Here is a 22,090-nt window from a genome sequence, read left to right as displayed (position 1 = left end):
ATAAACCGAAAATCCTATTGTAATCGCCCTTCTCATTGCTTTGCTATAAAATATCAAACTTCCACTTTTTAAACAGTATTTGAAGTGAAAGTTCTTAACAACGATGAGGAAAACAAAATATATAAAGGATTTCAGCAAAAGTATTTAAAACTAGAAGTCAATAGATTATTATTCAATAGAACCAATTCTTACACTCGTGCACCACCTCATTTAGTTTTGAGAGACTTTCTAAAATTTGGGACATATATGTCCATTGGACCATAAATGGCTAAGTTATTATTTATTTATTATTATTACAGGTCGTAAACTATCGCGAAAAATTGCTGCTACCTTTCATTTCAATATGAGGAACTTCCACTACATCACGTCAGCATCTGTAGAACTTATTCAGGGCTTAGTTTTATGTGCATGAAAGAAAAGCTAAATGTAAGACTTAATACAGACCTAATTAGGCTCGAAGAAAGATCTGGTCCTCTCCTGACTAATAGACTGAATATGTTTTTCTCCGTTGTACATCCGGGTGATATCGTTCATTTTCTCCTACGTGTGTCGGACCTCGAATCATCTGAGAAACTTACCCGGTAGAAAATCCGAGAAAGCTCTCGGCTTGTTAAATAAATATATCATAATGAAATTTTGCGAGTGCTTCCACGGAGAGGAGTAGACTCTATCATGGATTTCGGATATACTCCGCGTTTTTTTATGCCCGATGTCGAAAGTTTCGCTCGTAATCCGCCAGCATCTTCAGTTCAGAATCGGAGTTCGATGCAAGATGGGCTAGAAGAGCACCAAAAGGGCCTCCGAGAAGAAAGACCAAAAGTCTTTCGGCAATGACTGGCCATGGATGGACCGCACCCGAACACGAGATTGACCGATCACTTCCCAAGATCAATCTGAGAGGAATCAGAACTCGGAAGACATTATTTTACGACATTTGTTCTAACAACTCAAGCACAGTTGGTGCGAAGGCTTCCGCGGTGCGCTGGTAAGGTAGGCTGAGTTTTCCGGGTTTCACCGCGTAGTGGTGGTGATGGAGACAACAGTTTCTCCTGAGAGAGGATAGCCACCAACTCCACATTACGTGGAAGAGACTCTTCGCCCCATAACACTATGCTATTGGCCGCAAGGCGACCAATCAGGGAGAACATACACCACTGCTCTGCCAATATAACGGCGACCAAAACACGGCATAAGCACTTCGACCTAAAGATGCCTGCTGGAATGCAGGAGAAACTGTTGTCACCAACGCAACCACGACGCGGTAAAACCCAGAAAATGCAGCCTACACCACTCAAGCACAGCTTCTCCCAAACCTGACTGTGAAACGACCGTAACTACCACCGCTTAGACGCATAAATACATCTGCCCATATTGCATCCCACTCCACTCAAGACCTGAAGATGCTAACGGTGTTGCCGGAGAAACTGTCGTCAATGATGTAATTCACCGCGCAAGTACGATAAAATGTAAAACGCTGCAACTCGCTGCACTTACCTCCTGACTCTTTCCGGGCGTCCACGTCAAGAGGGAAAAGCGGAGAACAGTGAAAGGAGCATTAAAAAAATATGAGGAAAAAAAACCATCGGATGGGAAAATGTAGAGGATCATCGTTCTCTGCCTAGTTGAACTATCACACTATCACACTCCATCCTTATCTACTTGGTAATCGCAGAACAAATGTATGCAACAAAATTGACGTAGCAGGCGTCAATTTCATTGCTCAGACTAATTGTAGAAAAGATGTGACTTTTATCTCTATCACGATCTCTTTATCTCTATCTTATATCTATCTATTTAAATTAGACGGTTTTTGACGTTATTTACGGCATAACATTTGCTAAAAACTATGAGAGGCCGAAATGCTATTTGTGTCAGCATCTCCAGGCAACGAACCAGGCATTCGGGAATCTACGAATTCAAATTTATATCGTACCGTCAGTTTTTTTGTCTGGAAAACGAGGCCTTAATATTGATCGTCAAATTTTATATAATAATTTTGGACGAGTATTGACAGGAGAGACTAATACCAATGATAAAAGTCAGTTTAGATATAGATGAAAATAAAAAGTTTTCGAATCTATATGCACTAAATGCAGCGTTATTAGCGCATCAAGGCTGAAAACAGTCAAAGTAAATAACAGAGTTGAATAAACAGGGCACTTCAACCAAATAAACCGCTGGAACAAACACTAATTGAATTATTCACCAATCATGCTAATACGTTAATAAATTGAAAGGTGAATAAAAAAATATTTGGCCTTTTAATTATTTTTTCCGCCACAGAACGCAAAGTGTGGAAGTGGTGCTATTAAATCTAGGCTTGCGCAAGTTGAGAGCACGTATTTGGTGATTATTTAAATTGCTCATCAGTCCACGTAGAATGTTGTAAAAATTAATAATTGTAAACATAGGTAGAAGTAACAAAGAAAAACCATTCCCAAGTAGAAGTAAGTTTGGAAAAAATCACGGTTCCAAAACCAAATGTAAAAGACTTTAAAAATTAATACCAATAAAATGCCCCTAAAAGTGAATAAAAAAAACCTGAAGGAAATGACAGAAATTGGGTATGCGTCCAAGTTCATCGGCAAATTCGGAGCCTGGCTTTTTTTGCAAGAGGATATTAAAAGTATTTTTAAAACGTTTGGCTGGGGATTGATTTCATAAACAATTTAATTATCCGTAATTTTTTTAGATGATAATTAAAATTTTGTCGCTATTTTGCACTTATTTCGATATTTTAGTAATATCGAAAACTTTTTCCTTCATAAACTTGCCTTGACACATAGCCTTGCTCAGATATTTTTGTTCATCTGGCGTGCTATACGTTTCCCATGGCAACCCACCAATAGAGTTCTCTTATTGGAAGCCTAATTTTATGCTATTATTTTATCTGATGCTTATCGTATGCTATGCTGAATCATGTTAACGAATTAAATTAGGTCATATTTTTAATGTTACGCATATTCATCGAAAATTATGAATGGCAATGTAGCTAATTAATAACCATTGCTAGGAGCACAAATATGCATTTTTATCAAAATATACATTTTTTCATGATGTATATATAATTTCGTTGGTGGGAATGCCGAGAAGAGTTTATCCACATTATTTTCCCGCAAAGCATCAAATCATATATCACATATTTTTGTTTAATAAACTCGCGTGGGGCGAACGTGGATTGACATTGCAACTGCATTCCAGCGATTAGTTACTACCTGCCAAGCACCTTAGAGGTAGCTCGGAGGGTATTGTGTAGATAATTCTATTTTCCACCGATACACATGTCTCATACGATCGCAGTGTGTTTCAAAATTACCTTTCGCGAAATTTAAGGAGTGGTAGGTACGTATTAGCTTCGAATCTCACTGCCGAGAAGTCAGCTTCCTTAAAGAAACTCGATTCCGTGAAACGGACGGTGGAGATAATTTTATTAAGAGAGGGAGGGGGAGAGAAAGTAAAGGTGAGATGTCATTACGACGTTGGCTCCGTGAATCACGGCCTCGTCTGACATGTGGGAAAGCAGGGGCGTTTACTCGAATGCTGGTCCCAAGGAAGGGCAGCTCGATATATCTCACATTATAACAACTATTCTGCCGGTTAAATAGCTGTAATAAAATGTGGATCCAAGTGTGCAGAAAGTAGAATAGGAAAAGGAGTGACACAAGATGGTGCACAGTCACCTGTAATTTTTAATTTTTACATCGAGAAAGCCATCGAGGAGAAGGCTTTGGACGTCAATATCCACGGAGAAAGAATTAGTACGCTGCGATTTGCAGACGAAATAGCAGTCGAAATAGAGAATGATTTGACAGATATGGAAAGGAAAACGGCCAGATATAAGCTGTAAATAAACAAAAAGAAGACTAAGACATTAATATACAGCAAAAGAGAGGAGGCTAGGACAAACATTAGACAGGGGAAACGAAAGTACGAAGATATAAATGAGCATTGTTGCCTAGGAAGACAGAATTACCAACGATAGAAGGAGTAAGAAGGAAATGACAAAAAGAAGAACCTACTCACAGCAGAAAATAAGAGTATAGAAGGGAGGAAACATTCATCAGATGCTTCCGTATGCAGCTATGGGAGCGAGGCTTGGACGTCGACATGTAATAAAAAGTTACGAGTGGAAGTATTCAAAATGTGAAGCAGACGAAATGAATCGAACGAGTAAGGAATGAAGAACTACTTAGAATATTAGGGGAGAGAAAAGACGTCGAGTAAGAACCATTAGAAGAAGACGGAATAACTTATTTGGCCACATTCTGATGCATGATTGCCTGATGAAGACGATCGTTGAAGGACAGGTGGAAGGGAAGAAGGGCAAGGGACGGCCCCGAATGAGTTACATAGCAAAGGTCATAAAGGATGTCAAAGAGAAGAAATAAGTCGCTATGAAAAGGCTAGCGGAATGGAGAGAGGAATAGAGAGCTGTGTCCAAACAATTTTAGGAATGTTGATCAAAGATAATGATTCCACCGATTGGTGATATGTTATTTGGACGAGGCGACCGGCATCTTAGGTCACTTAGCTTTGACCAGTTAGCTTTGGACACATAGCTTAGGCCTTTTAGCTTAGGCCAGTTAGCTTAGGTCAATCAGCTTGGGTCACTTAGCTTAGGCTGGTTAGCTCAGGTCACTTGGCTTAGGCGCTCCACAGGGAAATATACAGATAGAAGGGTGGAGATAAGTCTGGCGTCGTTCGTCGTTTCATACATTCGTCGTCAATCATCCTATTCGTCCACTTAACATTCTCCATTCTTCTCCTCCCCCACGCACCTCGAAGGCTTCCAGACTTTTCTCTACCTCATCACTAACCACCTAAGAAATCATTTGCGCAGAATAGCTAGGTACAGTTGCTCAAATTAATTGATAGCGAAAGATAGTATTTGCGCTTGATGCATTCACTTGTTTCTTCTCCCGTCTCCGAGTCTGACATGAAGTCGTTGGTGTTCAGTGCCAATAAATTCCGCTCGACCGATATTTCTTGATGTTTTATTATCAGCTTAAAACTGAGGTTATCATTATATCCGGGATTTTGTAAGAAACACAAGATCAATATTTTTCTTTGGCTCAAAATTCGTAATTTTACCCGAGAAATGTCTAAGGTGAGATTTTTTATGTTTGAGAAATGTGTTCACGGTGCCAATATATCAAAGGTGTCAATATATCATGATAATTTAATGATGATAACCTAAGACTTGAATGAGCAATACGCCACCAATAGAGAAAGAATACCGCTGATAGAGAGGAAGGGATGCGTCCATAAAAAGGGAATTGCTGGAGACAGATGAATTTTTCAAGGAGCTGATAATTGCAACAGACAAAAGAGAATATTTCGGATTGGAAATAGTCAATTTTGGTAGGACATGAACCTCATTTGAAAAAGAAAACAATTCACGTCCACCTCAAGGATATCATTATTTGAATAGATCATGCACAAAGAAATATTCGGTCCAGTTGCTCGGATTAATTAATGGGAACAGGATTCGCGGCTGATGATTTCTTTTACTTCTTTTTCCGTCTCGCTGTCAGATTAAGAGTCATTGATGTGACGAAAGGAGGTTTGCTCGATTACCAAACTGCATTGTATTATTAAGGTATTCTAACGGTTAAGGTAGGTTTGAATGGAATATTTGCGAGTTATTCCGGCCGCCTCCCTCCTAGCTGGAAGATTCGTAAGCCAAGCCCCGCAAAGGATACTCCTGGGTAGTGCGTATGGTCTGTGGTGGTTCCTGGCGGGAAAGTAACATTTCCGTAAACCGCCGCAGAAGTGTGAGTTTGTAATAACCTAGCATCCTTAGAAGAAAGCATTCAGCTCTACGAAGGGTCCTAGGTTACAACCGAAGGTCACCTTATCGAGGACCTACAGCCATGCAAAGGCGTCCATTCGAGGGTGTGTTTGCTTGTGTCTGTGGTAGTCCCTGGCGTTGAAGTAATTCCCGTAAACTGCCGTAGGAGGGCATTCTGGTGGAGTGTTTTTTGTTTATTCCTCTGACGAGTGGTGTCCAAAGTTTACGGCCGTTTGGGAGCCCCTTTTGAATCACCTATCAATAGAGGCCGTAGAGCTCATTTCCCCCGTTATATCTTTGAATACAAATGAATAAAATGAACTGCTACTATAATGTTGTCGCCCATGATAGATTTCCCAAGTGAAGGCAAGTATAACTACTGATCTTGACAGCATCAAGGTAAAAGAATTCTCAAAACCAATTGCGCGACAAAAATCATCAAAGAGGAGGCATGGATATTTCACTAGCAATTCAACGTCATTAGTAACTGAACTTACACGAATTAGTCTGGAAACGCCACCCGCCTATTGAAGCAGCTCGCGGATAGTATGTAGATGTAGATGCACATTAAAACCCAATCTACTATCAATCTGAAACTTATGAGAACCTATTTTGTCTCTACATTTAACCGTTGCTAATTTTCCTTTTTTATTTCCCTCTTTACAGGTAAGTTCCCACGTAGATCTACATAGAGTGGATGTGTTTCTTGTCCGTGATCTACGTACACAAGCAGTGACCACTTGCAGTGCACCAAGGACGTAAATATTACAGGTAAACTTATGGAGATAAAAGGTGTACCATATCCAGTTAGTATAGGTTTCCCTCTTGAAATGCATGGTGCATATTAGTAGTGACTTAGTACGCGTCCACGCGAAATTGGTTCAAATTTCGTTGTTGAGGCTTGGCGAATAGATAATAAACATTCATCAACTTTTATCCACAACGTGCCGCTCCTTAATTTAAGAATCCTCAGGAAGTTATAATTCATGGAACTTAAACCGCTTTCTCCATACTGGCGATGTAGGCTAAGTAATAAAAAAACAATTCACTTATGTTGATGTTAATCGAGCCAAATAAACAATATTAAAAAATTGAGCAATCGGATTGAGAATTGGTAACTTCAACATCCATCGGCGAAGGAATTATACCCTTGGATCATTTGGATTATCCGCATACCGAAACCTGCATACTCGTGCAAAACATACGCCCACCGCAAGGGATTTAAGGTAATATACGGGATGTCCACCCCATCTAACCGTCACCACCATCAAATTCGTCAAGCCCTCACCAATATTTACTTCAACTCCTTTCTACTCACTGCTTATTAATTCTTGAATTCTCTACCGAATATCATCAAATAAATCTAAGCCTCTTCTATTCCTTTTAAAGAAAAATTATACCGTTTTTTTCAAGACCCGTATTTGAGTTTATTTGCTATGTTTTTTTCGTTGTAAAACCGTTTTATTCTTTTCTGTTTATTCTTCTTTTCTGTTTATTCGTTCTTTTAATTTCTGTTAAACCTTGCAGCTTATTTTGCTTGAATTACTACGGACTAAAGGTAACTATTCTTCAGATGCGACACATGTACCAAGTTTCTCTATGAATGCGATGCTTGGATGTCGACAGCTGGAGAGTAGTCAAGAGTGGAATAATTTGAAATGTGTTGCTGCGGAAAAATATTGAAGATAACAGGGACCAACCAAGTGATAACTGAGAAGTGTGGGATAAAAGAGAAGTCTTCTAAAATCCTAGAGGAGATGACGGGACATCTTACTACTTCGCTACATTATGAGACATGATGATAACAACTGTAGAAGGACAGGTGGAAGGGAAGAAGGGCAAGGGACGACCCCGATTGAGTTGCATAGGACAAAGGGTTATAAAGGATGTAAAAGAGAAGAAATACGTCACAATGTAAAGGGTAGCGGATGGGAGAGAGGAATGGAGAGCTGCGTCAAATTCACGATTATGACGATGATATAGAATATTTTGATCATGTAGTATTTCATTGTTTCCGAGCAGAATATTATGATGTAGTTTATTTTCCCTCGTAATTATTGGTTTCCTTAGAGCATAAAATAAAACATTCATTCATCAAAGTACATACCTCTCATCACGTACGAGAAATGAACTGCGCAATTGGCTTTAGTGCAATCAGAACTCCACGCAGGGGATAAATATCAAACTTAAACGGTCGATGCGTCCCTCCGTCATTGAGGCGGGCACCTCACGAACGTCTAAGTCGTTGCAAATGCTCGATAGAGGACTCTCGTGTCGTATAGAGAGAGAGAGAGAGAGAGAAAGAGAGAGACAGTCTCGTCGCGTTCTCCTCACCTTACCCCGTACGTATTCCCTCCGCACTCAAAGATCCCACGAGAGTCGCGAAGGGTATTTTTCAGGGAGCTAGGAGCAAGGAAACCGAACCCTTAAAAACGCCGTGGGACGGTTTTCAGGGACTCCAAAAAAAGAAAAGAAAGAAAGGTAGCTGGGATGGGGTCTGTAACGGGCGTCGAGGATGAGGAAGAAAATAAGAGAACATCGATACGTAAGGAGAAAGAAGCGGGGAGAAGAACGAAATGGAGACGAAAATGAAAAAAATGAACAAATGAAACGCGGAAAACGATGGCACTTTGGATGGAAAAAAACTAGCGAAGAGAAGGGCGTGTTTATTTTTTGCTTCCTCGCTTTTTTATTATTATTTTTTTATCTCACAGATTTTATTCTTTGGAACGGTAGGAAAACAATTGAAGGAAAAAAAAGGTTAAAAAAAAAAACAATCCAAGAGCGTTGAGTGGCGGAGTAAGGCGTGAAGTAGGGGAGCAAAGGGTTAGCAGCGCCCTCGCGTGGGCGCAAACAGAACAACGGAACGGAGAGGCACAACTCGACGACTTGACCTTCATCGAAGATTTTTTTCAGCGAGACCATTATATTGTTTTTAAATTTTACCAAGAAGTAGGAGTCTATCTGAAACACGAATGTCTGAAAGAAACAAATGAAAGGTCCTGTAATCTCTTCAGCGAAAAAATTCGAAAAGCTCTTCCTCTTCTACAATGGCAATGAAGGCGTAGTCGGTTGAATGCAAAATTAACCTCCCTACTGAGTACACTAATTACTTTGAAGCACAGTTTTTGCCGCACTATTACCCCAAGCCAAAGACCAAGCTGTGTTTTTTTTCCAATCCACGGTATGCAGGGGACGGGGGGTAAAATTATACAAAAACAGCCAATGCGATGGAAACAAATTTCAAAACTAGGAGTGGGAGTAAGTAAATACTATATTGATGGACAAATCGTAATCGGTCGCCGCGCTGATGTATTGAATCAAGCGATTTCAAACGGCAATTTTAAGGGAAGTGACACTGCGATATTTTATCAAGTGGGACATTGTAATATTTGATCGGGTGCGCAAGCAATATTATTTTATCGGACAACATCTGAAGTGATATCAATCGTGACCAATGTTCCTCAGACTTAGCTGTAGTCAGTACTTAACCGCACAGACTGTGTCTTCAGTAGGAAAACTGATTGATTTCCTCTGACAGAAGGCATATCGAGGAGGCGACCGACAGCTTAGATCATTTGCACCGTGAAAGAAGAGCAGGGAAGGAAGAATGGAGGAAAACCCGGCGTCTGCATCAGCCTGCTCTTAACGAAAGGCGTAAATAGTACCACGGCTTAACGTCCCATCCGACGGACGGAGTTTTGAGCTTTAAATGTCCTTCAAACAACATTCAAGCAGGAATCTGACAGTGTCTGAAAATTATCCGCTACCGCCGAGTTGAACACGGTATTTTTTTCGTGAGGAGTCATGAGGAGCTTGTCCTGCACCACGAACGTCACAAGCCTCGCAGTCGTCGCACTGCGCATGCGCAACCCCAAACAACTGGCTGAATACCAAGCAACCGTTTTCACAAAGGTAGTTTAGTCCGTGAAAATATGAATTCCACCCTGATCATTGGATACAGGGGGATGGAAAATTGAAATCCTTGAACGGTGTTTGGCTTTACCATAAATTATTGCCTTTTTCTAATGCTTTGGCTCAAATACCAAATAAATCTTTGAATTTATTCATCCGCACGATTCACAAACGTATCACGTGCTGTAAATCTTTCCGAATTTCTTGGTTAGTTCTGTGAAATCAAATGAAATGTATATATCTTTACTGCGATTAGAGAAAAAGGCGATTTGCCTCGTCCACGTATGGGAGTTTCGACACGATTTTGAAATAAAGTTTACAATTTAGAAAGCCATTTCAGTTCAGTCTGTGTTTGTATTATGCGATAACAATGGGGTTTCCAGTTGCTAATCAAAACAGTGTTACGTCAGCGGCAAGGGTTGGGACCACCTTCCACAATGATTAGGAATTTAATGGGCCTTATCTGCTTGAAGAGAAAGAACTTCGAAATATTGAATATGTTTTCATGGCAAAATATTGCTCCTAAGATCAAAAATACTTCATGAGGAGTGCTATTTTTATGTGACTGTGGAATAATAATCACCACAAAAGATTAGAGCTTCAATCCTTAATTTCTCCTTTTTAAAAAATATGAAAATAATAAACCAATAAAAACAATCACTTTCCCTCCAGAATTGGTTTCTAAGAAGATGATAGTCACACTTGAAAATATCAACTTTAGATAATTTCATATAGATTCCGTATAGTTTTGAAACTTCACATGGCCTTTCCAAATCGCCTTTTTCCCTCAACGGAGTAAATAAATTCGCATTTATTCGATATCACTAAACCAACCAAGACATTCTGAAAGGTTTATAGCAAATGATACGTTAGCGGATCATGAGGATGAATGATATCAGCGTATTAGTTGGGATTTAAGACATAGCAGAGGGCAATAATTTATTATAAAGCCAAATACCGTTAAGGATATCAATTTTCCGACCCCAGTATCCAAGGATCAAGGTGGAATCCCCATTTTTACGGAAGTAACGGAATATGATGCCGATCACATCGATATACTGCTGAATGAATCAGACGTCGCTACCACCTCGGTCTCTTTGGATTTAAAATAATGAAAAAAGGCAGCTTAGTTCAGTCATTGCTCAAATAGAGTGGTATCCTATTTTTTTTAATGGCCTAAATCGAAAGATTATTACTCCTGGAGTATGTATTTCACGCTTTTAGATTTTTAAATGACGATATCTATTTTTCGCAATAAAATGAAAAGTGAAAATTTTCAAGCGCGCCAAAACGCGACGGCTAAGTATGAATGCCGGGGAAAGCCCGTGTGACGTCATTATGGTTCCAGCTGCTGCCGTGTAAGGCCACCTTGGTGCGAGGCTATGAATGCCGCTACGATGCAGGCTGCTATCAGGTAGCAGAGTACCCTGCTAGTAGGTATCACGTGCCTTAAATAAGGATTATTAATACCCTATCAAACGAAGGAAACTTTCCGACCTTAGGCAATTTTAAAAGTTGATTATTAAGACATGTTTCCCTGAGCTCTGTGCCTCATGCATGCATTGGTAATCTCAGACGAAGTAAAACTCCTGACTACTCGTATAGCATCTAGATCTCTTTGAAGTCACGTGCAGTGGCATCGCATGGGCGCCTATCTGGTCTTTTTCAAATGAGGTTAAAATTAACCGTTAACATTCGTATAAACTGGAATTTCTAAGACCAAATAATTTGTATATTATGAATACACTAATGGTGGGTAACGAACTGCAATCAATGCCCTTCGTTTTCTTTGATGAAGGAAACTACCCTATTATGCGATAAAAATTTGAAAAATATAGTTAGGTAAATGTCAAGCAATATTTTTCACTGTATAGATAAGCCCACTTAAGTATTTTTTATCGCTACAAAGGATTTGCTGCTCATCTTTATACTCTTATTCAGGCATGATATGGCGGAGTTCATATTTTTACTCAATAAATAAAACGTATTTGCACTTCTCCACTATTATTTTAAAGCGTACGACGCGTTTCGGCTCACAAGCCATGTATATAGGCACAACATATCACAGTACATGCGAATATCACCTTTGTACAAACGCATCATTCTCAAATGCATAATTGCCTTTTTCTTCAAATGCATAAATGCGATGCCCTCTGTAGTGTATTGTGATTTCTTACACCAGAGGACGACTGTGTGAGCCAAATCGTACCGTACACTTTACACTTTATAAAGTCTTTTTAGATGTACCAAGATACTTCAACACACGTGTGGCTTTAGTATTGAGTAAAAACCACTGGTGATTACTGAGAGAATTCTCCCTGGAAAGTGGATGCGACTGAGAGACGTGAGTACAAGAATCGTCAGTTGAACTAGATACAAATAGGAATGGGTAGTACAAAGCAATCGTGACTCAGAACCTAAAACTCTCATCGATCACTGCAAAAACGCTCAACAATCCCCCTCCATGCTTCGAGAATAGGAGATGAGCGGTTATGCTCCGGACACTGTTAGCTGAGCGGATTCGTATTGTTGGGATACTAGATGAGCGGATTTGATTCCGTGGGCGATTGTTGAGCGTTTTTGCAGTGGAGGTATCGTGACGATTCAGTTGAACAATAAAAATGTATTCAATTAACAAATCATATGGATCTATACAATATTTATAAACACATTTATTTGGTATTTAGGTGCACCACTAGACAAAAGGTCTGTTTTTTCGGTCACCAACGGGCTTTTGCATGTATGGCTCAAAGGTAATTTAATTATACCACAGAATATTGTAACAGAAAATAAATTTTAGAAACTCACTTTAACATACAACTTGACTCAGAAAACAGAAGAATAAAAAAGTCTTAATGAAGCATATATTCAATGTTTAATCCAGACATTAACCATTGTTTAACTAATGTAACAAAAGTACAAAATGACTCCTCTTTCATATTGTTTGGTGGTTTATTATATAATTAATTTCCCTTGGACAAAAAGGATCTTTTGAAAAGCATGCGGCTCATTTTAGGCATACGGACCCAGTAGCCTTCTTGACGAGTACAAATGTTATGCCGGTCCATTTCTTCAAGCACATTGCTGCTTTAAAAAAATATTTTGAATACCTCATAGCAGCGCATATTTCTAAAAGGAAGAACTCTTAGTCAAGTGAAGTATCAATAGATATCAATACTGAAAAGTAATCACTTATCTCCGACTCTACTCTTAAGTCAGCCACACGAGTTTTGGTATCGTTATTTAAAGGCATATATCGTTCAGATACTCGTAGCCTTGATCTGATACGCATTAGCTCTAAAACGTAATCCTATCTTCCAAAGTATGGCTTATAATTATGACTAATGGGACATGCTAATTCTTCATGTGACCAATGCCGAAAATATAGAGAACAAAAGAAAAGTAAAAGGATGTATTTGTTTTGCGAGCATTTCATTCTCCCGATATTTATCGACAATTTTGTCACGGAAGTTATTCTCGTATATCAATACTCAATCATGTATATACCTCAAATTTCAGTCATGCTACCTTAATAGGCGTTCAACGCAACACTTCGTCACTGAAGGAGAGAACAATTTTAGTCAGAGCTGCTCCATTACAACCAGAAACATCTTCACAATACGCAGGAATTTTGCGTGGGAAGCTTCTGATGCAATTAAAAAAAATGTTTACATTGAACGTCAATCCGCTCATTGGTTATGCAAAGCGGGTAAGGGCCTTCCTTTTGAATCGACTCGAATGTTATTGGGGTGAACAAGATGGCGGCCGATGGATGGGTGAGTGGGAGGAGGACACATTGTTGAGTGGCACGTGACCCCGTCTCCTCAGGAATTCAACAAAAGAAAAGAGGCGAAGCGCACAGTTTGTTTACTCTCGATTTGGCGCGGATTTAGAGTTCCATTAAACAGTTGAAGGCAAACATTCGGGAAAATGGAGATTTCGTTCCTTCGAACGTCGATATTCAGAATTCCACCGCCTTCCAACCAACTCACCGACGCTAAAGCAAGTACTTCATCGAGCACTCCAACTTTTCAAATAGTTTTAATTCACAATAGGCCTGTTATGAGAAAGTTTAAAGGAGAAAGGCATTGCTGTATGTTTCGGTCAAAATGTCAAAGAATAGCAGAATTGGAGTGGAGTTTAGCGTGATAAAATAAGTATAATTAAAGCATTCTATCGATTAAGGTAGGTTTCCATGGAGAACTTAAGAAGAATTCTTGGAGCCTCCCTTTCCTTCCAGCACTGCCTTCTTCAATTCATTGTAAGGCCTTCTCCCTTTCAATCTATCTAAAAATCCTATTCTTTTCCTTCCCCTCCCTCGTTTACCTAATATTCTTCCCTCTAACACCGTTTTCAACCTTTCCTTCCCGCTAAGTAATCTCTCCTTCCATACTTTCTGTCTCCTCGGTATCTCATCTAAAAGCTGCCTCTCTTAACCCACCATATCCAGCACTTCGTCGATCCTCCTCCTCTCCGTCCACTTTACCTTCTCTATTCTTCCTTAGTGTCCTCGTTTCCGCGCCTTAGAGAGCTACAATCCAGATCAGGCTCTTCAGTAACCTTTTCTTTAAATTCTTTCATAGCGAACCTCTCAGTAGCTCCTTCCTGTTCATGAACTCATTCCTTTGCTAATGTTCTCCCTCTTCCTGATGTCCTTACTACTGTATCCGTTTTCCTCTAACTTACTGCCTAAGTAGTTGAACTGCTCTAGCTGCTCAAGCTTTTCACCACCCACCTTCACCTTAAGTTTCACATTCCTCGCTCGCGATGCTTTACAAAACCGTATAACCTTGGTCTTCTTGTGATTAATCCTTATTCCATACTCCTCGCGACGCTAGGCTAACGCATCCACTAGAGCGTAAAGACATCTCTCTGACTGACTAATCAACGCCTGATCATTTGCGAAACTCACTGATTTTTTACACTATTCCTCCCCCTTTCACTCCAGCTTCCAACTCATCCCACGCTTCCCTTACCATCTCAATATGGCATGAAATACTAAAGTCCTACCATTGGAGTCCAAAATACATAGGGAGTCATCTTTCGCCGCATAAGTTCAACCCTTCGGATATTCTACCAAAGGAGTTATAACAAAAAAATAGATACAAATGATAAAAATGGATAAAATGCGAAAAGTAAAGGAATGATAAATGCTACAAAACGTTAAAATCTGAATGGTATTGGAACTGCAGTTTATCATTTTAACCTCTCCACAACTCGTTAAAGTTTAACATTTTTTCCACACCTCACTATACTCAACAATAGCTTAGTTCGGAAACATTTTTTCACATATTAATAATATTCCATCCATTCCACATATTTTAATGGCATATTTCTACCATGCCAATTGAATTTCTTTTATATGAACGTCGGGAATTTCATTTCACGGACTTAAGGCAAAATAAAATACACTGACAAGGAAAAGACTGAAAAGCAACTTATATAGTTATTATAATGAATTGGTATATTGCTACTTTTGGAGGTGGACGATTTTTTTTAACAGCTAAGAAATCCTCTTTTAAATTTCTATTCAATAGTATTGGGTGCGCAACTAAGTTCTCGCTGTTTTTTTACATAAAAAACAACTTAATTGTGAAAAAATGGTCATAAATGAATCATTCACCGTATTTTCCATAGCTAGCTACAACTTTTGCCAATCATTGTGGCAGATCTCGAATATCGCAACAATAAAATTGTTCATCTTATGAGGCTATCCAAGAAATCTTGCCATTTTTGATGTCTTCATAGTAGCACAAGTGCTGATCAGGCAGACTATAAGCCATCGAAAAGAAAAAGTTTTAATCGGACAGCGCAATATCTGGGGAATGTAGCGGGTGGGTAAGCGCTTCTCGTTTGAGCGTTTCGGGGCAGTTATTAACGAATTTGGCAGCATCGGGTCGAGCGTTCTCATGCTGTAAAATCACTTTGTCGAATCATAAGGAAGACAAGTTCCCTTCTATTGCGTAAAACGGCTTGGTGGGTAACTCCTAATGAGTTTGGCATATGAATCTTCATCGAGTAATTATTCCAATTCAGCGTCTTCGAGGCTTGTTGGTCTTCCTTCACGGACGGGCGTTCAACATCGAAATGACCGTACTTAAAGCGAGGGAACCAATCACAACACATTGTTTCACTTCGAGCAGCATCTTCGTAATTTTTTTGAGCTCTAGATGCGCTTCAGTCACCGTTTTCTTCGAGTAAAAGAAAAAAAGAAATACTTCCCGCAAATGACGGTTACCTGGCACAAATTCAGACATGTTCACGCAACAATTAGGATATGACGCCATAACAAACTCACCATTGTCGTACAGCGGTTTGTTTGTCAAATGTTGCTAAGCTTGGTTCATGACGTTTCCAGTGTGTCAAAATCGTCCAAAAATCACTGTTTGAGCCATATATTAAAAAAAAGCGGGAACTTAGTTGCGCACCTAATACTTATTTAGAATCTACAATACTTGAGAATTTTTTATTGATTAGCAAAAGTGACTAAAATAGTTCGAATCCTTCTCTGAGCTTGAAATTTTATAACATAGTTGTCATAAAATGTCGTCGATAGTTAGAAATCCAACACTAGTGAAGGTTTTGAACAGGTCCAGTTTCATTTTTTAAGTGATAAAAAAACTCAAGCCCAACAGATGAAAAAGGAAAATTTGGAAAAAGTGTGATTCAGCTGAGTAGTGTCCCCGTAAGATAAGTTGTAGATAAAAGAGAAAAAAGTTGAAGTATTAGCTTCGGGGAAATTTTCGTAAAACTGTTTGTCGGTGTGATTTCTCGATTCCTTCGACAGAACGCCACCTTTTGTAGACGATGTCCAGGAGACCTTTGAACTTGCTTTCATTTCTCTCGCGACGACCCACGCACGAAATGTTGGGTGTTGCTCCAACGAGTCGATATGCGGAGCGCAAACACTTTAAGTGACGGCGAGCTGCGATTCGTCAGCCGCCATTCCTTCCACATTCGAAGGGCAGGGCAGCGCCTGGGTGTGGTCGCCATGGTGAGGAGTCAACAGAAAAAAAACAGAAGGCAGACATGCGTGTCTCAGTGGCAATTAGCGAGGGAAAATTCGGAAGGGATATCCACACATCGTATGGGAAAGAAAGCAATGAGTGGACTCGTCGAAGGACGAAATATCTTAATGGCATTATGAATGATGCTCCATGAAAGCATTTCAGTGATCTCAATGATACGATAACAGCATTCATGAATAAAATCATTCATGCACTGACCAACAGGTAGCCAAGTGTTTTAGCAATAACATATGAAATGGTTATTTTTTCGCTACCGGTTTTCATTTTCCTAGTTTTAGTGGTTTTCAGGTTTAAATGGCTATCTTTTACTCTTGAGGAAACTGCTTCAGCATCACCTTGCACTTAAGTTATTCATAACATAGAAAATCTAGATAAAATTAAAACAGATTTGTTGGTCGTCGGCCCATAAAAAGTAACAACAGTATTTTAAGGTTTTAGCGAGTTCAAGGATATGAACTGAAAACGACAGCGGGCCAAGAACATATCCCTGAGGGACATCACGCTTAGCTGTGAATCATGAGGATAAGTTTCCAATGAAGTCCTTGACAGCGTGTTTACCAGAAGTAAGATACGAGTTAAACCACTTTGAACAGAGGTAGAGAAGCCCAAAATTCCTGAGGAGAATAGTATGATTTACTCCATCAAAGGCTTTACTAAAGCCAAAAAATACCAAGACTGTCATCATTTTTCTATCTGTATCCAGGCGAATGGTTTAATTTCAGATGGACGGATTGATTGCTAAAGCTCTTTCGGAATTCGGAATGATAAAGGTCTAGTTTATGATTTGCCACTGTGAAATCGTAAAATTGTAGGCGAAATAATTTTTTCGTGAATACTTGGATAGAGTAGAGAAACAGAGTGATAGTATCTGAGTGTCATTTATGGACTTAAGGAGGAGGACACGTTCCACAATAATAATGACGCCATCTTCCAAATTCAGCAATTATTAACCACCCACGTACATATTCTTACAAATATCCTTACCGGTATATCTTATACATACAGAGCCAGGACTCATGTTTGATATACGGCCTGATTCTGTTTGTTATTCGTTGTATTAGCGCCGCGGTCAGACGTATGAAATAATAATGCCGATCCTGAAATTTCCATTCAATCACACGATAAAGTTGCACAGCGCACGCTGATTTGGACAGAATATTATAGGTAGGCTAATGGAGCAGTAAAATCATTAGAAGAAGAACTAAGTTACGGACGGAGGCAGTCATGGATAGGAAAGAGCTAATAAGAGTACCGTAACTTAAGAGATTTAAGAAAAGGCTTTAGAAGAGTCTTATATGGAGTGTAGCGTTTTACGGAAACGTGGACATTAAGGAAGGAGGACGAGAGAAGATTGGAGGCATTCGAGATGTAGGGTATGGAGAAGAATGGAGAGGGTGAAGTGGACGTAGAAGAAGGGGAACAACAAAGTGCTGTGGTGAGCAGTGGTAACTTTGAGATAAGTAACGGAGGAGACAGAATGTATGGATGGAGGGAGTACTTAGCGGGCAGGGGATATTGAAAACAGTGTTAGATTAGGGTGGAATGATAGGTAAACGAGGGAGGGGAGGGAAAAGAATAGGATTTTTCGAAAGATTGAAAGGGAGTAGGCCTTATGGTGAATTGAAAAGATCGTTTCCAGTCTAGGAAGACCGGCTTGACCAAGAAAACGCTCCACATAAACCTAGCTTAACCGATAGAATATTTTGATAGTAATGAATATATTAAAGTAATGGTAAGTAATTCGTCATCTAGATGATTTGTGAGTGATTTTTTTGGAATTATATAATAAAATATAAGATAACGAAACATGTAAATATCCTTTTTCCATTGCATGTACGAAGAGCACAGTCGCTATCACACATGAAAATTTAATTTCCTAATCGACTCCGTTTCAGCCACACGACTCTCTCTCTCCCGAGGGCTATTCATAAAACGAAGAGGCTATGAGAGGGGATGGAAAAACCAGATTATCGGATAGAGATGTTGTCCAGACGTTGCTAAGCAACGAAGGGGAGGGGAGATCGGGACTGGAAGTTATGAGCCTCATTGAATCGCCAATTATAGCAAATCTTAATTAACTGTTGAATCATTCATCTCTCTGAATCCAAAGAGAATTAAAGAAAACTCTTGTATAGTGAAGGAAATCGATTATAGTTCAATTTGGCTACATACTTTAGGTAATTAGGTACTGACAACAGTTGAGCCTGAGGGATATTCATCACAATTGATATCACTACATATCTTTTCCGATAAAATACTGTTGTTCCGTATCTGATAAAATATTCAATAGGTCCCACTGCTCAAAAAATCCCTTAAAATTCCTACTTGAAAGTACCTGATTAAAATACTCAACATTGCGCCCGATTACTTATTTTTTATCAATGCAACCAAATTTTAGTGTTTCGATTATCATATTATTCACGGGATTTATTTGTGACAGTTTATGATACAAATTTGTAATTAATGTTCAGTAGCTTTCACAATACTGTATTGATGTTTTGTTAAACACCAATGCATTAAAAGTACTTTTGATCCATGTATTTTCCAGCTATAATCCAAACCACCGTCACACATTGGTGCCGACTCTCGCTAAAATTTACTTTCAATATTTCACGGCAAAAGGATTATCCAAGAGTTAAGGTTTTCTTGGTCAACAATAAGGATAAATTAATTTTTATTTACTTTTCTCAAAGATAAAAGTCTCATTGAACATGGTTAGTGACTCCACATTGACTAATTAGCAAGTAGCGGAGAGCTGCCGTTACCATAAAGATTTTAAAATACTTATGTAGCAATTGCAGTTACGCAGAGCAACATCGTTTTAGTTAAATTACTTCATTTACCTTCACCTTCGCGAAAAAAGCGCATCAAAATACTTTTACATCAGAGGATTCTAACAATCAATAACTATGAACACTCAATCGCAAAAGCAACCGCTAAGCTAGCACTATCGCAAATACCCATACTCTGTAACATACGAGGGCGGGAATCGAACCAACGACCTTTGATTAGACATGCGAGGACTTTACCCCGCCGTCACCGAAGCTTAGTCCGCGAAAAAGAGGCCGCGACCTCAGTATCTGCTATTACACCTTTATTACACACTTTGGGTCTTACTTGCGGCACAATAAACGTTGAGTGGAAAATTACGCAGCTCGTTTTTACTCCCATTAATGTGGCTATGTTACACAAAGTTGAGCCATCGAATCAAAGAGACAGTATAAATACTTCTCGTGATATAATAAATAAAATTTCATCCAGTTTTCCATATTTCGGTCATATTTAATAAGGGATGACGAGTATGCGGGAATACACTTCAAAATTTAGAATGTAGAAGGGAAGAAGAGAAGTCGGGGAAGACCAAAGGCACGATTGTGTCGAGAATGGTTTGAGGGAGAAGGGTTTCCCTGAAAGGGATGGATATTAAAGTGACTTGGAGGTGACTAGTCAGGAATGGCGACTCCTACAGGGAATTAACCTGCAAATGAATGTAAAAACACTATGCAACTAAACCATCTAGGAGTGAAGGAAAGGTTTTTTTATCCTCAATGACGGAGAAAGTAGTTCATCGAAGGTAATTTCACGCAAGAAGACCTGAAGAGAAATAGAGCACTGTTTAGATTTGAAGGGGCGATGCGATTCACACCAACGAAAATGCACTACAAGTGCAGTAATGCATCTAATAACTACCGCTGTATGCAAGATGACGTCACAGTGCGAAGAACCAAAATACTGGAAGTTCAAGCATATACGTTTGCATTAAAAGCTACAGCATTCAAACTGCATTGGGATACTTCGAAATATTCGTGACTTGGAGGCGACTAGCTCGGGGCAGCGGTCCCTAAAAGGAATAGCTACAGAGAAACAAGAAGACAACGATCAGAAAAAAATCGAGGTCCTTAGAAACCTATATTAATTTATATATAAAATGAATGAGATCTATGGCCTCTAGGTCAACTGGGAATGGAAACAGCTCCAATGGCCGTAACGTAGGGACCTCATCCCAGGTGCAAACAAAACACTGTGTTGGTACGCTGGAACGGGAAGATTCTCAGGAGTGACCAAATCCCAGCCTCTCAACCGGAAACCCTTCAAAATCCGTCGCTCGTCTCTGAGGGAACCTTCGCGAGGGTTTGGGGGGGGGGGGGCTCGATGAAGCTGCTTCCGTTGAGAACTCACACACACACAATCACTCAACTAACACTTACTCCGTGGGATAAACTCCGGAAGGAATGTTCAGAAACGAGTGATGGTAATGTCGCCTGGAGAAGCGCATCGGTTTCGGAATCCAAGATTCCTGTTCTCAACGCAACTGAGGTTTTAAGCTTCACTTTAACATGAGGTGGAGAGATGAAGGAACAATAGATACCGCTGAAATATATAGGTGCAGGACCTCGCGAAGGAGTTGAGCAAATGGTTGTGAAGGGTTTCCGGTGGAGAGGCTGGGATTTGGTCACTGCTGGAAAAAATTCCCGTTCCAGCATTCAAACTGCATTAGGATACTTCGAAATATTTGTGACTTGGAGGCGAATAGTTAGGAACAGCGACCCCTAAAAGGAATAGCTACATAGAAACAGGAAGACGACGATTGGAAAAAATCCAGGCCTTTAAAACCTACCCTAATTTTTCAAATGGAGCCTTCGAGAACAGAATAAAATATTCTGAGTGATTTTACCTGATTTCACTCCAGCCCCTCCACATCTCTCCTTCCGAGCGTTGAGGATGTAATTGAAGCATAACATTTTATTCTCTCCACTCGTAAAAAATGTTTTAGTCGGAATACACGCTACTCCCACAACCATCAACGAAGCGAAACAAGAATATTGTACGCAACAAAGTTATATCGAATATATAATTTTGTTTTTATTCCCCAGTATAGCGCAAAAAAATTGGAATGAAATCGTAAAATGCGAAGAGTGTCACAAAGCTTGAGACGAAAATGTACTCTTCTACGTAAGAAATTTATCATCCAGCGATAAAACTAATTCAGGGGAATTTTATGCCACGAAATGAAAATAACAACGTAGCCATGAAAGGGAAAACAGGGTTGTAAAAGATTGATTAGTTGAAGCAAATAGCTAACAAAAGTTTGCTTCCGGCATACTTTAATTGCAAGTGGCGAAGGTAGGATTGAAATCTTGAGTTTAATCTTCAATAGAAGCATCCTAATGGAAACTAATCCAACTAGGCTAAGGCCTCTACTACCCCAAAATCAGCTAATGTCACTCATTCGGTTATTCAAGCCGAAGGTTGGCTTGCATAGGTAAGGGTAGAGCTCACCCAAAACTATGCACAGGTGTGTGGAATCCACACTGTGGATACCACAGGTAGTGAGGCCAGTTCTAATCCTTGTCAC

At 39.6% G+C, this 22,090-nt stretch overlaps 1 protein-coding gene across 1 annotated transcript in view; it reads left to right on the top strand.

The window, feature by feature from the left end:
- Positions 1-22,090, top strand: part of LOC124155421 — a 249,543-nt gene that overhangs the window by 136,207 nt on the left and 91,246 nt on the right. The window lies entirely within an intron of this gene.

The sequence above is a fragment of the Ischnura elegans genome, chromosome 3 (assembly GCF_921293095.1).
Source record: "Ischnura elegans chromosome 3, ioIscEleg1.1, whole genome shotgun sequence".
Lineage (NCBI taxonomy): Eukaryota > Metazoa > Arthropoda > Insecta > Odonata > Coenagrionidae > Ischnura > Ischnura elegans.
This window is presented reverse-complemented; position numbering and strand designations above follow the sequence as displayed.